The sequence below is a fragment of the Caretta caretta genome, chromosome 1, assembly GCF_965140235.1.
Source record: "Caretta caretta isolate rCarCar2 chromosome 1, rCarCar1.hap1, whole genome shotgun sequence".
Lineage (NCBI taxonomy): Eukaryota > Metazoa > Chordata > Testudines > Cheloniidae > Caretta > Caretta caretta.
In genome coordinates, this window is record NC_134206.1 from 185,738,974 (window position 1) to 185,760,260 (window position 21,287).

The 21,287-nt window shown below is 44.8% G+C and overlaps 1 protein-coding gene and 1 long non-coding RNA gene across 2 annotated transcripts in view; one reads left to right on the forward strand and one right to left on the reverse strand.

Moving 5' to 3' along the window:
* POU1F1 (POU class 1 homeobox 1) overlaps nt 1–21,287 on the reverse strand; it is a 133,219-nt gene that overhangs the window by 56,166 nt on the left and 55,766 nt on the right. The gene's annotated exons all lie outside the window — the stretch shown is intronic.
* LOC142068523 (uncharacterized) lies at nt 1,076–9,731 on the forward strand. The gene is made up of 2 exons (XR_012664336.1): nt 1,076–1,504; nt 7,578–9,731. It is a non-coding gene; the product is annotated as an uncharacterized LOC142068523 (long non-coding RNA).

A 21,287-nucleotide genomic window follows, 5' to 3' on the forward strand; every position in this document is an offset into this window, starting at 1 on the left:
ATGAAGAAAATAGCCTGACAAATTTCAAGTGGCTTATTTTGGGTTCTTCAAATTAGGGAATGGGAAAATTAGCCTCATGAACAGAAGGCCTGCTCCACCCTTAAGTGTGAGTAGATGATGTGCCTCTCCACAATGAATCTGAACATAAGTCTCACTGCCCTCTGCCTGAATTTTAATATGGGAGGTAATACACTACCCAGAATGCACCTGAGACCCAATAATGGTGGTGTAACTCCTGCAGGAGCTATCCTGCCACAGAGGAGGACAGGCTGTGGCACAGTAGCCACTCGTGGGATCTGGCTCCTCTCTTCCTTCTTTCTCTGTGAATCCTCCAGATCTGTAGGGCTCGGAGGAGGGATCAGCTTAAAAAATTGACATCCTTCTGTCTCTTTCCATCAGTGATACAGTTCTCCTAGCCTTCTCTAGCTGTGTTTCCTGTGGGGAAGTCCATGTAGGCTTATGGGTTTGTTCCTTTTATTTCCTTCCATTTTGAACATGAAAATCATCTTATATATATTTTACAGATATCGTAAGGTAAAAACAATGGTACAAAGAAGAGATCATTAAATAAGGCAGAAGAGCTCAGAAAGGCATGTTTTTAAGCAATCCTACAAGGTCTTCCTGGGAATATTGCCTACAAAAGAGCAGCTGTTTTGATTGGGAACATCCAGTCATGCTCCATTTGAGGATTGTTTTTCTTCTTTATTTTTCTCTCTCTTTAGTAACACTTCCACTAAACTGTGTATCCCCCTGCTCCTAGGCATCCAATATGGAAACGTCTTGCATTTCTCTTTCTGTAAAATATACAAACTTACTTAACACTCTAAAATTAGAAGTGGTAATAAAGAAAAGAACCAGAAAACAACCCTATAATCATGTAAAGCTAGGCTTCTGTCTTTTTTCTATGCTTATCTGTCTTCTCTCTAAGGTTATGGGTAGAAGGAATGTGAACTGTGTGTAACCTGTACTCCCCGTTTTGGGGAAAGAATTCCTTACACAGATAAGCCTCCATGTTCATACCTACCCCAGAACTTCAAACAGACTGGGTTAACCGGCTTGAGCTGGAAGAGATATCACACTGTATGTTGAACCAGGCTATAAAAGCCCATCTCTGTTCTTTGTTCAGGACTTCGCCATTTTCCTCTGTGAAGGAATTGGTGAGCCCTTCAGCTGTCCTACTTGCTAGTATTAAAGTGCCTCACTTTATCAAAGAGCCACGACTCTGTGTTTTGTTTGGCTAATACAGAAGTCCAGGGAAGGCTACCCTCCTAACCCTAGACGGGAGGGGAAACCTTTTTCCCTAACAATTTGGGGGCTCGTCCGGGATTGCTGCTTTTCTGGACCGGTGGATGGTCGGGACTCTGAATCCTTCTTGCCGGCACCTGGGTTGCTTTAACCCTAAAGGCTTCCCGTCTCGCTTCCACCCACCGTGTCAACAAAATAAGGCATCCCTAAAGGCACTAGGGTCTGGACCTATTGGTGAACACCGGCCGGTGGGAACTTGGTAAGTTCTGAATTTTTCTTTGTGATTGTCTAGACAACAGCCGGGGGTTCCATCTTTGGGAAAAGATGGGCGGGGGGTCCAGGAGAACTGTTGATCCTTCTACGCCTCTGGGCTATATGTTAAAACATTATGATAGCGATATCAAGGCCTTACAATCGGATGGCAACAAAGCTTTGTATAAGTTTATATTTCTGTGTCAAGGTCCCTGGGTGGGAATGATGCAAGACGACCCGGAACCAGGAAATTGCTGGCCGGGGGAGGGAACATTTGAGTTACATAACATTGTTCATTTACGGAAAGTATTGTATGATTTGCAACCGCGGCAACTTAAGTATTCTGATGTATGGATAAGGGAGGCCGAACGGCGTAAAAGCGCCAGTGTAACCACTAGTTTACGTGCTGAGGTAGAAAAACTTAAAGCCATGCGGCCTCCACCCTACAATCCAGAATCTAGTAATGCTGACCGGAAGCTAAATGCGTCAAAGTCTATTTATCCGCAACTCCCATTGAAAGAAACGGGGGACCCTATACCATTGGAAGAATGTACCTGGCTATGGGGTGGGGTACCGCAGCCTGACCCCGATGCACCCACGCCCCCGAACGGGGAGAGGAGCGGCCCCACTCTCCCGCTAGCTACCGATACCCCCACAACCGACACAGAGCTGGGGGATGATCCGGAGGGCTGGCACCTCTACCAGGGGGTTGGCACGCCCTGCTCCGCGACACCCCAGTGATGCGACCCCTGCAAAGACCCGGTCTCATAGTTCTCTAGGCACACCTAAGGCAAAAGTTACTGGAGCTGCAATAGCTAGTGCAGTCCAAATGCCTATGCGACAACTGCCAAGTGGTAGAGGGGGGACACAGATGGTGTATGTCCCTTTTACCAGCACAGATCTAATGAATTGGTCATCTACTTTTCCCTCATTTCGACAGTGTCTGGAAGAATTTATTAAAAAGTTAAAGGGTATTTTCACAATGTATAATTGTAATTATGATGATGTGGAGATGATTTTAAATCAAGTGCTAAGTGAGGGTGAGAAGGAAACGGTGTATAAGAAAGCTAGAGAGGCGGTGCAAGGCAGGGCGGCTTATCCGCAAGAGAAACCTGAAATGGATTGGGATGTTCCGGAGACCGTTCAAGAGTGGGATAAAATGAGAAAGCGAATCTTAGAAGCATTAGAGGATATGTCTAAGCCTGTGTATGATTGGGGAAAGGTAGATGCATGTGTTCAAAAGCACGATGAGCACCCAGGGGAATTCTTCCACCGCCTCTGTAAGGTTTTGAAAAACCACAGCGGCTTAGATCCAACCTCCCCTGTAGCAAAAACACAAGTGATCGGCCAGTATGTAAAAAACTTATTACCATTCGCTCGAAAGTACGTGTGTAGTCAACCAGCTTATGAAAACAAAACGCTGGAGGAGGTGGTAGGGTTAGCAGCCCATGCCTGGAGGAATAGGAAGGAATTAGACACTAGGAGGTCCGAAAAGCTCCTTAATCTGCAGTTGCAAGGTTTCCAAGATGGCTCTCGGGGATGAGATGCAAGCCGTAGGAGGGGGAGGCTTTCGGGGACGAGGCGGAAGAGGAGGCAGCTCTACCCAGGGATGGGGACCACAAGGTCAGAACTTCCAGCCACGGCCTGGGAGGGGAGGGCCAGATGGGTGCCGGAGGTGCTGACAAAAAGGACCCTGGGCTGCCCAGTGCCCAAATTACCCCCTCCAGTCAGCTGACCCTCTTATGCAAGCCTACCAGAGGGTACAGGAAAGGGGGGGAGAAAAAGGGAGTACTGATTGAAAGCTAGCCGCCCACAATGCTTCGTTCCCCCCGCCAGGAACCCCCTCCGCTTCTTGGACAGTGCAGTTGGATGCAAACCACCCGGAACTTCCAGTTGTGGTGGGAGGAAAAACTTATTCAGTGTTAATTGACACCGGGGCAGATAGAAGTACTCTACAGGACCCCAACCTTCCTACCACTTCTGCAACCGTAAAAGCTATAGGCGTTGGTGGCACCGTGTGCGCCCTTCCTCTAACTGCGGAGCAAACGGTCCAGCGTGGCCCGTTATCAGAGGATCATAGCTTTTTAATTGCAACTTCCTGTCCTGCAAATCTATTAGGCAGAGATTTGTTATGTAAACTACGAGCAACTATAACTTGCAGCCCGGAGGGGCTATATCTCTCAGTCCATACTTCCGTCCCTGAAGCTACGGTAATGGCATTGTTAGCCACTAATGCCACCACAACGACACCCACTGCCCCCCTTGTCCCGGCTGAGTTATCTGATATTCCTGAAGCATTGTGGGCCTCGGTGTCCACTGAAACTGGACTTTTAAAGGTTTATATCACTTACCGTACAGACATCCCTCTGCCCCGAAAAATGCAATATCCATTGCCTAAAGAGGCCATAGAGGGCATTCGGCCAGTCCTACAACAGCTTTTAACTCAAGGAATCATTAAAGAGGCTACCAGCCCTTGCAATACACCTATTCTTCCTGTTAAGAAACCCAAGCCTGGCCCCGATGGCAAACCGGTTTACCGTTTCGTGCATGACCTCCGACTGATCAATGCTATTGTGATCCCGAGAGCTCCGGTTGTTCCCAATCCAGCAACTATTTTAACTGCTATTCCCCCAGGAGCTACGTATTTTACTGTGATTGATCTGTCTTCAGCATTTTTCAGCATCCCTGTGCACCCAGACTCACAGTTCCTATTTGCCTTTACCTTTGACGGATGTCAATACGTATGGACCCGCCTCCCTCGGGGCTACAGGGAGAGCCCTACCATCTTCAGCCAGTATTTAAAGCAAGATCTGGACTCTATTTCATTGACTATGGGTTCTACTTTGATTCAATACGTTGATGATCTGTTATTGTGCTCTACAGCCAAGACTGCCTGTGTACAAGACACTCGAATCCTTCTTTTTGCATTGGCCGAAAAAGGTCACAAGGTGGCACTCTCCAAGCTACAGTTTGTCCAACCCAAGGTGGAATATTTAGGGCATTGTATTTCATATGCCTCTACTGCACTTACTCAGGACAGGATTGAAAGCGTTCTGAGTATGCCGAGGCCTACCACTAAAAAACAACTCCGCCAGTTACTGGGAGCAAGTGGCTATTGTAGAGCCTGGATTCCGGCTTATGCGGAGTTAGTGCACCCCCTCACCGATTTGCTGCTGGATTCTGTTCCTGAACCCCTGCCATGGACGACTCTACACAACAACGCCCTTACCGCCCTCAAACAAGCATTAACTTCTGCACCAGCCCTGGGCAGACCGGATTACGCAAAGCCTTTCACCTTGTTTTGCCATGAACAATCTGGCACGGTGTCTGGTGTGCTAACTCAGCCCTTTGGGCCTGGCCAGTGACCAGTGGCTTATTTTTCAGTCCTTCTTGACCCAGTGGCTCAGGGTCTTCCGCCCTGCCTCCACGCTGTTGCGGCTGCCGCTGTATTGGTTGAGAAAGCTTCAGGACTTACCTTGGGCCACCCTCTTCTAGTTCAGGTGCCTCATGCCGTTGCAGAGCTTCTTAATCGTGGATCCACGCAGCACCTCACAGCAGCCAGATTGACCAGGTACGAATTGGCCTTGCTCGCCAATCAGGCTGTTACCCTACGCTGCTGCGAAGTCCTGAATCCTGCAACCCTTTTGCCTCTGCCTGAGGACGGGGAACCTCATAATTGCCTCCACTTGGTGGATTTGATCTCCACGCCTCGTCCTGACCTCTCCGATATTCCATTGCAGAATCCTGACCTCCAATTGTTTTGTGACGGCTCCGCCTGTCGGAACGAGTTTGGAGCCTTACAAGTTGGCTATGCAATTGTTACCCTGATGACAATGCTTGAAGCGCATGCCTTACCTACTCAAAAGTCAGCGCAAGCAGCAGAACTCGTGGCGCTTGTTAGGGCCTGTCAATTAGCTGAAAACAAAACTGTGGCCATCTATACTGACTCCAAATATGCCTTTTCAGTATGCCACTCTCCTGGACAACTTTGGAAACATCGTGGGTTCCTTACCTCCAGTGGCTCTCAGATCTCCCATGTTGCCTTGATTTCCACCTTGTTAGAGGCTATTCAACTTCCTGCAGCTGTTTCAGTTACCCACTGTAAGGGCCACTCCTGCACCACGGACGAGGTTTCCAAGGGAAATGCTGCAGCCGATTCGGCAGCCCGTCATGCTGCCCTCTATGGGGCTCCAGCCCCTTTTCCTTTTTTGGCACCCCTGCTACTGCAACCAGTGACGCCAACCGTTTTGCTCTCTGCCCAGCAGACGATGCCCCTGGCCGAAGTTAGCCGTTGGAAATCCATTGGACGCCACCTAAATAAGGACAACCACTATGTCAGCCCAGACGGTCATCCGGTTCTCCCAAGACAACTCCTCCTTCGGGTTTCCCAGGCACTCCACCTGGCCTCGCAACTGGGAAAGGGGGGATTAGTGGCTCAAATGGAGTGGTAGATACCCTGGAGGGCAGGGATAGGATACAGAGGGACCTAGAAAAATTGGAGGATTGGGCCAAAAGAAATCTGATGAGGTTCAATAAGGATAAGTGCAGGGTCCTGCACTTAGGACGGAAGAACCCAATGCACAGCTACAGACTAGGGACCGAATGGCTAGGCAGCAGTTCTGCGGAAAAGGACCTAGGGGTGACAGTGGACAAGAAGCTGGATATGAGTCAGCAGTGTGCCCTTGTTGCCAAGAAGGCCAATGGCATTTTGGGATGTAAAAGTAGGGGCATTGCCAGCAGATCGAGGGACGTGATCGTCCCCCTCTATTCGACATTGGTGAGGCCTCATCTGGAGTATTGTGTCCAGTTTTGGGCCCCACACTACAAGAAGGATGTGGATAAATTGGAAAGAGTCCAGCGAAGGGCAACAAAAATGATTAGGGGTCTGGAACACATGACTTATGAGGAGAGGCTGAGGGAACTGGGATTGTTTAGTCTGCAGAAGAGAAGAATGAGGGGGGATTTGATAGCTGCTTTCAACTACCTGAGAGGTGGTTCCAGAGAGGATGGTTCTAGACTATTCTCAGTGGTAGAAGAGGACAGGACAAGGAGTAATGGTCTCAAGTTGCAGTGGGGGCGGTTGAGGTTGGATATTAGGAAAAACTTTTTCACTAGGAGGGTGGTGAAACACTGGAATGCGTTGCCTAGGGAGGTGGTGGAATCTCCTTCCTTAGAAGTTTTTAAGGTCAGGCTTGACAAAGCCCTGGCTGGGATGATTTAATTGGGGATTGGTCCTGCTTTTGAGCAGGGGGTTGGACGAGATGACCTCCTGAGGTCCCTTCCAACCCTGATATTCTATGATTCTAAGTTGTTTTTTGCTCCGGGGGTCCATGCAGCTGCGAAGACCATCACTGCACAGTGTGAATTGTGTCAACGGTATAATCATCAAGGAGCAATCAAACCACAAGTTATGGGACATTGCAAACTGCCTGAGTACCCATTTGCTGTGGTCCAGATGGGCTTCATGGACTTACCACCAGTGACAGGACTAAAACACTTGCTTGTCCTGGTTGACCTTTTTTCAGGGTGGGTTGAGCCTTTCCCCACTCGAAGGGCAGATGCAGTATCTGTAGCAAAGTGTCTCCTCAAGGAGATTGTTCCCCGCTTTGGGATAATGACTCGTTTGGAAAGTGACCAAGGCCCCCATTTCACTTCCCAAATTATTCAACACTTAGCGAAGGCCCTCAGCATAAAACAGGCCTTGCATACCCCCTATCATCCATAAAGTTCAGGAAAAGTAGAAAGGGTGAATGGGCTGATAAAAACCCAATTAGCAAAGCTATGCGAGCAGACTGGATTAAAGTGGCCTGAAGTGTTACCCATAGTGTTAACCAATCTTCGTAATACACCCCATAGGAAGCATTCATTGACACCGTTCGAAATTCTATTTGACCGACCCTTGCCGATTCCCCTAACCAATGTAGACGGGTTTGCTCCAGCGAAAACTTCATTAATGGCTGGGCAAGATAAGTTGGCGGGTTATTGTCGCATGTTGCAAGATGCATTGAGTGATGCGTGGGCCAGAGTAAAAGATGCCCAACCTTTACCACTTGATACTTGTGCGCACTCTCTTTTTCCAGGTGACTTTGTCTGTGTTAAAATCCATCGAAGGAAGCATTGCCTGGAACCAAGGTGGTCGGCCCCGGCCCAAGTCCTTCTGACTACTCCAACTGCAGTGAAGGTTGAGGGCATCGATAGATGGGTGCACTGCAGCCACTGTAAGAAGGTTCCTGCTCCAACATCCCCAACGACTGCCATCACGACCGCCGCTTCTACATGAACTGTGTACCGGTCGGTCAGCAGAATCAGAAGCAGTTATAGAACTGTGGAGCATTAGTTATGCTGTTACAAATATTGTATTAATATTTTGTGTGTGTGTGTGTGTTGTTAGTAGCCGGTAGTGTTTATAATGTATGTATGGCTATGGGCATTAACCTGGGCCTCTGCCCTGGGGGTTGGGATAAAAATACGTTTCTACAATTAGCCCAAAACTTAACCAACGCCTGGAATGTTAGTGATTGTTGGGTGTGTTCCCACTTCTCCTCCCATTCACTGCAAGGTTTCCCCATTTTGCTGGTTCCAGCGCTCCTCGATTCTTGGCAAAATGCATCAGCGTGGTACGGCCAAAAGGGAAAAAGGGGAAGGGGATCCATAGATTTTAGGACTTGGATCCCAAACCATCGCCCAGACTTGCTCGTTAAGGCCCCCTTGTGCATAGAGAAAAGGTCGCTACGCTCCAGAGGTAAAACTACACTGGGAAAATACCCAAAAACCCACTGTGAGAAAATTCTAATTTTGGGGAAAAATGCAAGCACTACTCTTTTGCAGTATCCCAATGGTACTGAGGTAGCCAACTATGCCCATGCTGGAGGCTATGTGGGGTACATTCTCAGAGAAAATACGACTCAATTTGCCGGCCTTACATTATGGAACTTGGGGGGAATAGGACCCAATCCTGATGATGCTGCATCCCTGGTGGGACGATTGCAGGACGTTTCTCAGAACTCAGGGGGCAATAAAGGCAACTATAGCATAGTATTAGGAGATCACCATTTATGGTGGGTATGTGGTACTTGGGCAGGAAAAACCTTGCCCCCAAAGTGGTTAGGAAGATGCACGGTGGCCTTTGCCTGGCCAGGAGGGATGCATCGTAGAGACTTAATAGAAATCAAAGACACAACTCGACGAACCCGTCGAGATACCAGTTATAATCCTATTGTCGAGGAAGGCCGTGCAGGCATGCGAGCCTTCCATATTTTTTTTCCGTGGGTGGGGGTGGGCCAACTTGAATACGCTCTAAAAAATATGTCAGCCGAAATGGAAATATTTACTAACGCCACTCGAGATGCAATCCAAGCCTTGCAAGAAAAAATAAGCTCACTAGCTCGCTACAGTATGCAAAACAGGTTGGCCCTGGATCAGCTTTTAAGTGCGCAGAGAGGGGTGTGCACATTTGTCAACGCCACATGCTGCCTCTATGTGAATCAAAGCGGACGCATAGTCACGGATACTAATATAATTGCAAACGTGTCAGCCTTCTTTCATAATCAGGCCTATATTTCTCCCAGTGTGGGCTTTGACTTATGGGGCTGGCTCACCAGCTGGTTGCCTAACTTTGGATGGCTAAAAACTTTGTTTGTGTATGGAGTGGGATTCCCTATAATTGTGGGTCTGCTGTTCTGCTGTGTGTCCAGTTGTTGTGCCCTCTTCCACCGGGTATGTACCAAAGCCATGAGCCCAGCAAAGATATTATATATAAGAAAGGGTGGTGTTAACCAAGATGAAAAGCATATGAACATGTTAAACAATGAATAATGAGCCATATAAGATAATTATCTTCAGGCTCAAAGGGGGGAACTGATAAAGAAAAGAACCAGAAAACAACCCTATAATCATGTAAAGCTAGGCTTCTGTCTTTTTTCTATGCTTATCTGTCTTCTCTCCAAGGTTATGGGTAGAAGGAATGTGAACTGTGTGTAACCTGTACTCCCCGTTTTGGGGAAAGAATTCCTTATACAGATAAGCCTCCATGTTCATACCTACCCCAGAACTTCAAACAGACTGGGTTAACTGGCTTGAACTGGAAGAGATATCACACTGTATGTTGAACCAGGCTATAAAAGCCCATCTCTGTTCTTTGTTCGGGGCTTCGCCATTTTCCTCTGTGAAGGAATTGGTGAGCCCTTCAGCTGTCGTACTTGCTAGCATTAAAGTGCCTCACTTTATCAAAGAAACACGACTTTGTGTTTTGTTTGGCTAATACAGAAGTCCAGGGAAGGCTACCCTCCTAACCCTAGACGGGAGGGGAAACCTTTTTCCCTAACAGAGGCCTGCAGAATTGAGAAAAGTGAAAATGTTAAAGTAGGCACAAAATGAAAAATCTAGAGGTTTCTCTTTAATTATCTGCTGCTTTCAACAGGTTTTGGATCACATCTTTCATTATTTTCTGATGAGGAAACACTCATTTTGCTCAGGTTTCAGAGTAGCAGCCACATTAGTCTGTATCCGCAAAAAGAACAGGAGTACTTGTGGCACCTTAGAGACTAAGAAATTTATTTGAGCATAAGCTTTCGTGGCTCACGAAAGCTTATGCTCAAATAAATTTCTTAGTCTCTAAGGTGCCACAAGTACTCCTGTTCTTTTTGCTCAGTCATCATGTCCCACTGCCTAGGAATATCTAAGTTGTCTCCGAATGTTAACTGTTGGGGATAGAAGAAAGTCAAATACAATTAACTTTCACAATGACCTTTAGTCATAGTAAAATAGTTTTTAATTTTCTTTTTCTTGTCTCTTCACTTTCAGCTGTGCATATACTGGTCACAGATTTAGATAAAGGGCTTGCTCCAGAACCCACTAAGGTCAGGAGGAAGTTTTTCAATTGACTTCATAGTGAGCAGACTAAAGCCAAGTGGAGTCAATAGAAGTCTTTCCAAAGCCAATTGTATTCTATGGATCAAGCCTATAGTAAGCACAAGAATACAGAGACAGAAAGAAAGATTTACACGTTGGAGGTATGTGGCTTCTCTTCTCCAGATTGATTATTCTTAAGAATGAAGGGGTTCCCTCTAGAAAGTAGACATGATTTCCCCCAGCTTATATTACATTTGCTTTTAACTTTCCTTCTGGCTTTCCCTACACACTGTTATTTCACTTTAATTATTTCAGTTCATTAGAACTGCTTAGTTCACTGTCCAAATTGACTGTTAGGTGCTTTTTGCCATTGTATCTACTTAGAAGTATTACTTAGAGGTACTTGCTTATTGTAATTGAGTGACACTGAAAATGCTCACTCCTGGAATGACATCTCATCCAGAAATAAAGTGCAGCAAAACCCTTGCTGTCAGAATTTACATACTCCAAGAAAATTAGAATTGAGTGATTGATGCACCCAAAATTACCTCAAATGTTCTCTCACTTGTCCTCATTATTTTGTAATCTACTGTCTTATGCAAAATTGCATCTGTAAGTATATGATCCATTCTCTCACTGCTGATATTTTATCTGACATTTGATTATCCTTTAACAAAAAGTAATTCCCTGTGGTTTTTCTCTTTGGATGTCTTTCTAAGATACCGTAGGCAGACATTTCTAATGACACATCAGTCAGGTCTAAGGTTCAGTATGCTGGCATCTGTATTTTGAAGTCATTTTAGCAGATTCCACATTGGCTAGATGGTGGCATGTTTGAAGAAGTTACAAACAGAGCAACAGTGACTCATAACCACTTCTTATGCTCACTTCCAGCACCTAGCGCAGACTCAAAACACTCAAATGAGCTGAACAAATGCAAGAGAAGAGCCGATGCCACACAGCACACTCACTCCCTCCTAAGCCTCCGTGCCTCAGCATAAGGATCTGGGGACTAGAATCCAGGTCTGCACAGCTTGGGACAGCTGATATTTCCACAGTGCTACCAGGAGAACATGCAGAAGCACAGCCAGGGAACATGGCCGAGAGTGGATGCTGCAGGAAATACTGCCTAACAGGCCCAGAGTGACAGCACCCTGTGGCTCTCTGATTGGCCAAACAACCCTGCTTAACTCCAGGGGTTGCCCCATAAAATTGTCTGGGCAACCATGCAGATTTCAGTCTGCTGCAATGCCAGACTTTGCTTGATCTACTGACCCCAGCCTGCTTTTGACCCTGATTCTTGCCTCCTTATTCTAGCCTGGTGCTACCTCTGATCTCCAGTCTCCAACCCCAGCCTGACTCTGACTCTTGCTTATGGGATCTGGCTCTTGTGATTCCTCCAACTCCTGCTTGGCATCTACCATCCCTGGTGTGCAGACCTCAGTCCAACTATTACTGCTAGGCCAGACCACTTACGCCTCGATCCCTTACACTCAGACAGTCCTTACATGTACATACATTTATGATTTCAGGGAGCATAGCCAGCTAGATAAGGCAGAGAGGGGAAGATGTTATTTTATGTGGCAAATCCCCCTCCCCCAACAAATCTGCACCATTTCTGGTAAGTTTAATCTTCAGTGGGTATATCCTTGCAACATTAACTTCCATTCTGCACCTTCTAACTCACTCTGAGGGGTATGGTAGTCGGCAGGTGTGGACTGGTAACCATTACCACTGTGTTGCTAGGAAGGAGGGAGAAGCATAGGCAGTGTACAGATGCACAGAGATTGACAATGTTGGGCTTCCCATGGTTCCTCACAAGGAAGGCCTTTCCTCTTACTTTTTCCCACTGGCAATGATCTCTTCCTGCAAGGGGATAAGTCAGGCTTTCTTGGAGCTGAAACTTGTCAAGCTCTGATATTACTTTTTTCTTTCTATGCAAATTTTGTACCAGTGGCAATTCTATGTGAGCCTTCACCGTAAACAATTTATTTTAAAATGCCTACTGTGTACTTGAAGTCCAGGTATGAAACTTTATTTGTTGTGCTTACACCATGAAAAACGTTACAATAAAAGTTCACAAATTACTGGTAACACTCGGCCCTAAGAGAACAGAGACTCTAGGAATGTTTCCCAAATCTTGGTGGATTACCAAAATACTTAGCTAACGAGGTAGAAAATAATTAGCGCTTCAGGCAGCTGCTCTAGCTTGTAGTTGTTCTAACCAAGCTGCACCCCCACCCCCACAAACTCACACTGGACAGAAAACGAATACATGAATCAAGCCACAATAAGCTGACAAATAATTAGGTCTCTCACTGGTGGGAGCTGAGGAAATGGAATGGGAGAGGGATATCGGAGACATGCCAATTACGCATATATATGGATCAAGGGCCATCTAGCGGACACAAGGAATGGCTAATTGTGGGATGTGGGGCATATGATTGCAGCGTGCACCTTACTGCTGCTCCAGAAAGTAGCAATGTGCATGCTGGGTGGTACACAACGAGCTTCAGCACGTGTGCTAGCTAGGCAGCAATGAGAGCTGCAGCATTTGTGCTAACTGAGCAGCAGCACATGCCTCTTAGCTGGGAGATCATAACTTCTTAGCTTGGATGGCTGGACAGATCTTTCTGTCAACACTTCTGACAAATATAAATGAAGCACTGATTAAAATTGACAGCTTGTTTTTCTTCCCTTAACATATTCCCTTAAAGCCCAAGTGGTTTTGTTTCATTTCCTAATGGGCAGGTATCCAGATCACATACAAAACCCCCAACACGATTAGTGCTGGCGTTCTCTCTGGCAGCCTCAGCAGAGACCCAAAAGATAAACAAGCATGCTGACTGTCCACCAAGGAGCTGTCAGTGGTCCTTTCACAGTCGGACAGGGGCATATTAATGGGGAAAGGCTGATATATCACTGTCCATGCTTATCTAGTCTGTGGCTATTCAGGCTCCAAAGCTGCCAGCCCAGCACCTTTAACGTGCAGTTAAAGGGAGGCAGTATGGTCCAGTGGACAGCACATTGTACTAGGAGTTAGGCATGGCTGTTATTGATCACAATGACTTACTGTGTGATCTTGGCCAAGTCACTTCACCTCTTTGTACCTCAGTTTCCCCATATGTAAAATAGACATAATGATACTTAACCTTCCTTTGTAGAGTGCTTTAGGATCTCTAAATGAAAAGCTTTATGAGAGCTAATTGTTATTATTAAGGAAAGAAAAGGTTCAGCTTCTCCACTGATTTTCTGTAGGCTGGTTCCTCTTTTGTTGGATTATTTTCTTTAATAAGATTTTCTTTATGGATATTCATAAATAAAAATTACATGGCAAACAATAAAGGGAAAAGGGAGGAAACAAAACAAAAGCAACAAATGGATGCAAATACTGCAGTGCTCAAGGGTACTAAATTCTGAAAAGAGGAGCCTACGCAAAACAATTACAAGGAACATGATCTGACTCTGATTTCAGGGAGCATAGCCAGCTAGATAAGGCAGAGAGGGGAAGATGGAGATTGCAAAAAGGACCCCTCCAGCTCAGAACACAAGTCAACAGTAGCATCTGTAGTTTATGTTTTAGAAACTGAAAAGTGTTCAAGGAAAACAGGACGAAATTTCTATTGGTGATTGGAATGATTTTTAAAATTGCTTCCAAAGGAGAAGAAAGAGGGTAAGGGATTAAAGGGAGAGTAATAGACACACAAACAGTAAATAGACACAATAGCACAAGAGCCATAAATATCAGGTGAAATGTTCAGAAGAGTCAGCAAGGTTGGAATGGCAGTTCCCGAGGAATGTTGTGCTCACGGGAGAGGATTTGTGCAGAGGGGGTGGGAGGCATGATTTTGAAAAGCTGTCAATCCAACTCCACTTGGAACTGAAGTTCCAATCCCATGATTCACAGAACATCTGTGAGTATAGGAAGCCCACTTCATGGCTCCCTGCCCTTCTCAGAAGCTATGCCTGTGTTTTACCTACACAGTGAGAAGAAAGCACAGAAAAGGACTTCAGGCTAGCCTAACCAGCTTTACTGTTCAGATGGATTTCTGCTCAGAGACTGCTACAACGATTTCCACTATTTATGGATCTGGCCCAACGGTTTTATTCCTTAACTCTTTCACTGCCTATCCTCCATGGTAACTGCTGTGTAGCTTTAGTCCATTAAACAACATATCACACTCAAAAGGTTAACATTACTTGCCCAGAATTTGCTGCTGTTTCCCATAGTTCAATCAAATAACTCTCTCATTTCAACTGGATGACAAACTTTACCACCATTATTTCTCTCAGTTCAATTGTTTATTTCTATAATGTCCTTTATCTGGAATATTTTGCTCATATTTTGCTCAGCACATTTTCCAAACTTTTTTCTAGTACTCACTATAAAGTTCTTTACAGATTTCAGAATAGCAGCCATGTTAGTCTGTATTCGCAAAAAGAACAGGAGTACTTGTGGCACCTTAGAGACTAACAAATTTATTTGATCATAAGCTTTCGTGAGCTACAGCTCACTTCATCGGATGCATTCATCGATGAAGTGAGCTGTAGCTCATGAAAGCTTATGCTCAAATAAATTGGTTAGTCTCTAAGGTGTCACAAGTATTCCTGTTCTTTACAGAGGCTCTCTTCCCCATATTCTTTAATTCTGCAATACTAGATCATGCTTTTACAATTCTATCTACATTCATTTACTGATTGACAGAGAACAAACTCTTCCCTATTCCTTAGAATAAGGTCAATGTTTTGGGGAACTGAGAGGGGAAGGATTACTCTAGGAAATTTGTTGACTCCCTCCCCCGCAACCCCCCCCCACCATTCTGATTACTACTACCTGAATATTCATCTACAATACCATACATCTGTCTGTTTCCTGCATCTTGTTCAATCTTACATAGATGTTCTTCATCTCTCAAAAAATGTGTATTTACAGAAGTCGATGGCCAGAAAAGCATTTTCTGTAATGAGGTTTTTTCCCCTTGCTGCCACTTATGCCAGAGATATTGCTTTGTTTTCTGAAGTTCAGCATGCCCTTGTTAAAAAAATTATCTTTTGGTTTTTAGCCTTTATCTTGCTAAGCATCCATATTCTTGAAGGGACTGTTTATATTGAGAAAGTCATCACGTAAGGACACAACCTCGTGTTGACGATGGAGTTGTGCCATTCAATGTGCCAGCCTCCGTCTACACTGAGTGCCTAGTCATGTTTAGGATTGCGTTAGTTACCTTGATTCCTCAGGGTCATGTTCTAACATGGTGTCCTTTCCCAGAGCGGGGAAGCCCACAAAAGTCTGTAATGCTGGATGTTAGAATATGAGCTTGCAGCGCAAACAGCCTACACATCTAAACCAAAACAAACTATAGCCTTGGAATTAGCTCGGATTCTAACCAACACCACAGCTACATTAGTGACTGAATCAAGGCTAATTCCAAATATAAACAAAGCTTCAATCTTCCCATGCATGGAGTATTTAAAAAAAAAAAGGTTTTAACAAATACAATGGCCTTCTCCTTTCCCGAGTATAACAACAATTCAGACTCAAACGAAAAAGCTCGCTCTCTCCTTGGGTACAAACAGCCGTGCAACATTCACCCTTTTCTTTAACCCACTCTCCTCAGGACTGGAGCACTCTACTTGCTTCCTTCCCATTTCAGCCCAGAAGCTTTCTAAATTGGCTACTAAGCCCATCTGCATATTCACCTTAGACCAGGGAGGGAGCGTCAACTCCACCCCCGACTCACCTCAGGAGGCCACCCAGCCTGTCTGGGTTGTGGGGGGACGCTGCCAAAAATATAACTCAAAGGTGGGACTCAGCTCAAAAAGTTTGAAAACTGCTCAGGGTGCCTGCATGGGGTAGCTAGGGGCTGTGTGCAGTGAGGGGAGTAGCTCGGTGTGCAGGCAGGGAGGTAGGTAGGGGCTGTGTAAAGGCAGGAGGGTAGCTAAGGGTGCAGGCAGGGGATAACTAGGCGCTGTGTACAGGCCATGGGTAGCTAGGGGCTGTGTGCCAGGAGGGCTCCCCCTGCAGTGGCTGCTCCCCAAGGGCTCTGCCAGTCCCAGAGCCGAGTCTCCCCACCCGGGCAGCTCTTACCAGCTGCGTGAGCAGTCGGAGGGGGGCTGGGAGCTGAGGAGAGTGGCTGCCAGCTTCAGCGCCGTGCCCCTCCCAGCTTCAGTCCCGCAGGGGGGCGCCAGGGTTCCTAGCTTCAGCCCCACAGGGGACACCGGGGCTTGGGGCACTTGATTTCAACTGCAGGGCCCCGCAGACCCCCTGAAAGGGCTTGTGGACCCCCAGGGGGCTGCAGACCCCCAGCTGAGATGCGCTGCTCTACTGTTCATATTGGAATGGAGGACCATTAATTTCTCCTGTTGTAACAGCCATTTGTCCATCTAGCTTGGGTTCCTATATATGACAGTGGCCAATACATAATGGTTCCAAGTAAGGCACTTCCCCCCAACTAGCAGTAACATGGTTGATTGTGCAATGTTGTAGATAGGATTCAGGAAAGAAAATGGGGAAGAAAAATTTCTTCCTACTGTGATAGATTTACAGCTTGTAGGATGAGATTTGATTACCCTTTCTATCACTGCTACCAAAGTCAAGAAATCCTTGTAAATGATCCCATTCTTTTAAAAATCTCTCCGTGATATTGGATTCCATCCTGCGGCAATGAACTGTAGAAGCCGACTATATGTTGCATCAAACACTATTATTTCTTTTCCTTTATTTGAAATGCGCAGCCCTTTCATATTACTGAGTCTCCTTATTCGGATGTTAGCTAACAGAGTAAACAGGAAGGACTAAACAGCCCCTACATAATTTTGATTACTTCAGTCAAAGTGCCTCTAACCATTCTCCCTTCTGGTCTAAAGAATGTAAGATCCCATCATATGTCAACACACTTGTCACAGTCTCCACTTGTCACTCGTATGCAGTGAGTAGAAGAAAGTGCCATCATCCTCTGTTGGGGCCAGGAACTTACTTCCTTTAAAGTATAATGAAATAAAAGGCAGTTTGCAATATTTGATGTGTGACGTCTGCTAGCTGTCTGTTAGCATTCACATGTTTTGACAGAAATAACTGACCAATTTATGGTAACTACATCTGAATACTGAGATATCTGCTCTGTTCCCTTGGTGTCAGGGATCAGAATGCCATTATTTTTCTCCTCCAACATATTTCTCATATCCTCAGACATCAAGTCAAAAGGGTCAGCATCTATGATAAAATGACATATGTGCAAGTGATACATTTTCAAAATAGCAGCAGCCTCACTTCTTTGTAAGTGCAGTTCATTCTCAAAACCTTTACATATTTACTGCTTGGAAACCTAGTGCTATTTAGTACAGAAGCATAGGTTTCCCTGCCTTGATGACTGCACATGTTCTTCTCCTTAGCCTGGTCAGTGGGAAGAAATCATTTCCCTCAACACTCTCAAAACATTTTTGATGAAGTCTGAACTTGCTCAGAAAAATTTCCCTTGGGAGTCATTTGTGGCTGTGAAGCTGGAACTGGGACAGGTCAGAACCCTTGGGGTCACTCCATCTCAAAGCTCTGTGGGAGCAGCAGCAGCAGTTGCATGTCATTCATTACCTTTTGGGATCCGTTGAAAAGGAATGAGCAAAGTCAGCTCAGTGTTGCTCCTTCAACTCCTGTAGGGATACATAGTCAAAACACTATACAAGACAACAGATAGTTCAAGTAGCATCAGCATAATTGTCTTATCTCTCTCTACTGCCATGAGGCCGCCACTCATCCAACAATGTGGCCAGACTAGAAAGAATCCAGGATACATGCAAGAGCCAGGTGAGGACAAGATCATCAATTATTGAGGATCGTCAGAAGTCATAGTGTTTGTTCAGGTCCCTAAGGTTTCACTAAATGAAGCCTAGATTTTTGTATTTTTGTTTATTGCTATTTTCTTGAACCATAAAACAAGTTTACCTAAAGGCCTTTAAGTCAAAAGTTTGATCACCCCTTGATTGGAGATGAGGGAGGAGGCTGCAGAGTTTGCAGGGGTATATGCCAGGAGGCTCTCTAGCAGTTGGGGTTTTGTAATGAGAGTAAGAAACTGTCAGTTTATGGGGAGCCTGGAGAGTAGATCAGATGATATATGCTTGTGCAAACTTAGCACTGCAGTTTGTTATACAACATGAAAAAGCTTACCCAAAGCATGTGTCATAATTACAGCAGTAATCCTGAAGCAATTATAGTTGCATGTGGGGAGAGCTCACCTTTAGACACTTAGGAGCTACCTTACAGAACTTGTCTTAATAAAAAAGGAACCTCCTTCCCCTTTCCCCCTTCTCTCTCCAAAAAAAACCCCAAACAAACATATTGATTGCTCATCATATTTATTGAATGGAGGGTAATTCTTAAGGGTGGGAAAAGAGAAGGAGGGGCATTTTTGATCAACTGTGGTAGAGCAGGTTTGCTGGGGCACTTGTACACAGATAAACTAATGGGAGAATGGTCTGAGGGAACTGGTAAACAAAAAACATCAAGTTTTGTACTTTTTCACATTTTGCTTGTATGTCACCTCTTTTACTGTCTATTCAGATTGTAAATTCTTCAGGGCTTGGACCATCTCATACTTGGTGTTTCTGCCAATGAGGCCCCAATCCAAATTTGTGTCTCTCTGAGCACTACTGTAATACAAATAAACCTATACCATCATCAGCTAGGATTTGTCTGACAAATATTCTGTTTATCCTGTTTAGCAAATAATCTGTTTATCCTGTTCAGCAAAGTGGTCCCAGGATACTCCTGTCTTGATTACTCACATGTGGAAATTGCATGCAGTTATTTTTTACATTATTCAGTTAAAGAATCATAGGACTGGAAGGGACCTCGTGATGTCATCTAGTCCAGTCCCCTGCATCATGGCAGGATAAGTATTATCTAGACCATTCCTGACAGGTGTTTGTCTAACCTGCTTTAAAAAAATCTTCAATAATGGAGATTCCATAACTTTCTTAAGCAATTTATTCCACGGCTTGATCACCCTGACAACAAGGTTTTCCTAATGTCCAACCTAAACCACCCTTGCTACAATTTTAGCTCATTGCTTCTTGTCCTATCCTGAGAGGTTAAGGAGAACAATTTTTCTCCCTCCTCCTTGTAAAAATCTTTATGTACTTGAAAACTTATGTCCCCTCTCAGTCTTTTCTTCTCCAGACTAAACAAAGTCCATTTTTTTTTAAATCTTCCCTCATAGGTCATGTTTTCTAAACCTTTAATCGCTTTTGTCCCTCTTCGCTGGACTATCTCCAATTTGTCCACATCTTTCCTGAAATATGGCACCCAGAACTGGACACAATACTCCAGTTGAAGCCTAATCAGCACAGAGTAGAGCGGAAAAATTACTTCATTGTCTTGCTTACAACACTCCTGCTAATACATCCCAGAACAATGTTTGATTTTTTTGCAACAGTGTTACACTGTTGACCCATATTTAGCTTGTGATCCACCATGACCCCCAGATCCCTTTCTGCAGTACTCCTTCCTAGGCAGTCATTTCCTATTTTGTATGCGTACAACTGATTGTTCCTTCATAAGTGGAGTACTTTGCATTAGTTCTTATTGAATTTCATCCTATTTACTTCAGACCATTTCTCCAGTTTGTCCAGATCATTCTGAATTTTAATCCTATCCTCCAAAGCACTTGCAACCCTTCCCAGCTTGGTATCATCCGCAAACTTTATAAGTGTACTCTCTATGCCATTATCTAAATCATTGATGAAGATAATGAACAGAACTGGACCCAAAACTGATCCCCGTGGGACCCCATTTGATATGCCCTTCCAGCTTGACTATGAACCACTGATAACTAGTCTCTGGGAATGGTTGTATTTCCCTAGTTTGTTCATGAGAAGGTCATGCAAGGCCATATCAAAAACCTTACTGAAGTCAAGATATACCACATCTATTGCTTCTCCCCTATCCATAAGGCTTGTTACCCTGTCAAAGAACGCTATTAGGTTGGTTTGACACTATTTGTTCTTGACAAATCCATACTGTTACTTATCTCCTTATTATCTTGTAGGTGTTTGCAAATTGATTGCTTAATTATTTGCTCCTTTATCTTTCTGGGTACTGAAGAAGGTACCATAAAATGTAATCCTGAAAAAAAAAGATATTAATGTATTATAATACCACCGGGTTGGATTTACACAATACTTTGAATCTCCAAAATACTTTGCAATGATTAGCCAATTAATCCTCATCATCCCCTGTTTGGTATGTAAACTATAGGTATGAACATCAGCTCCTTTATTCAGATTTTTTTTAACATTTCTCTTAACATTACTTGAGACATATTGGTTATGAAACACAATTGTCCGCTTCTATCCCCAACTGGTAAATATGCTACCTATACACAGTTTAAAAAAAAAAAGATGCCCTGTGGTTTGCAACTGCATAGACTCACAAAGGCAAGAGACAGCCTAAATTGTTTTATGGAGAAAACAAGCAAATATTAACAAAACTTCTGAAAAGCCTGGAATGTGAAAAATAGTTTTTCATAGAGAGAAAAGAAAAATCAGAATTTCCATCCCACAAATGTGTGTATATCCATATGTATATCTGGCCCAGGAGCCCAGCCCATAGAAGAGAATGAGGGCACAAAGCACCCAAACTACAACTCCCATGAGGAACCAAGACAACTTAAGCAGATGCAGTTTAATGTCAAACTGACTGTTTCTTGACTTTAGCAAAGCTTTTGACACGGTCTCCCACAGTATTCTTGTCAGCAAGTTAAGGAAGTATGGGCTGGATGAATGGACTATAAGGTGGATAGAAAGTTGGCTAGATTGTCGGGCTCAATGGGTAGTTATCAATGGCTCCATGTCTAGTTGGCAGCCGGTATCAAGTGGAGTGCCCCAAGGGTCGGTCCTGGGGCCGGTTTTGTTCAATATCTTCATAAATGATCTGGAGGATGGTGTGG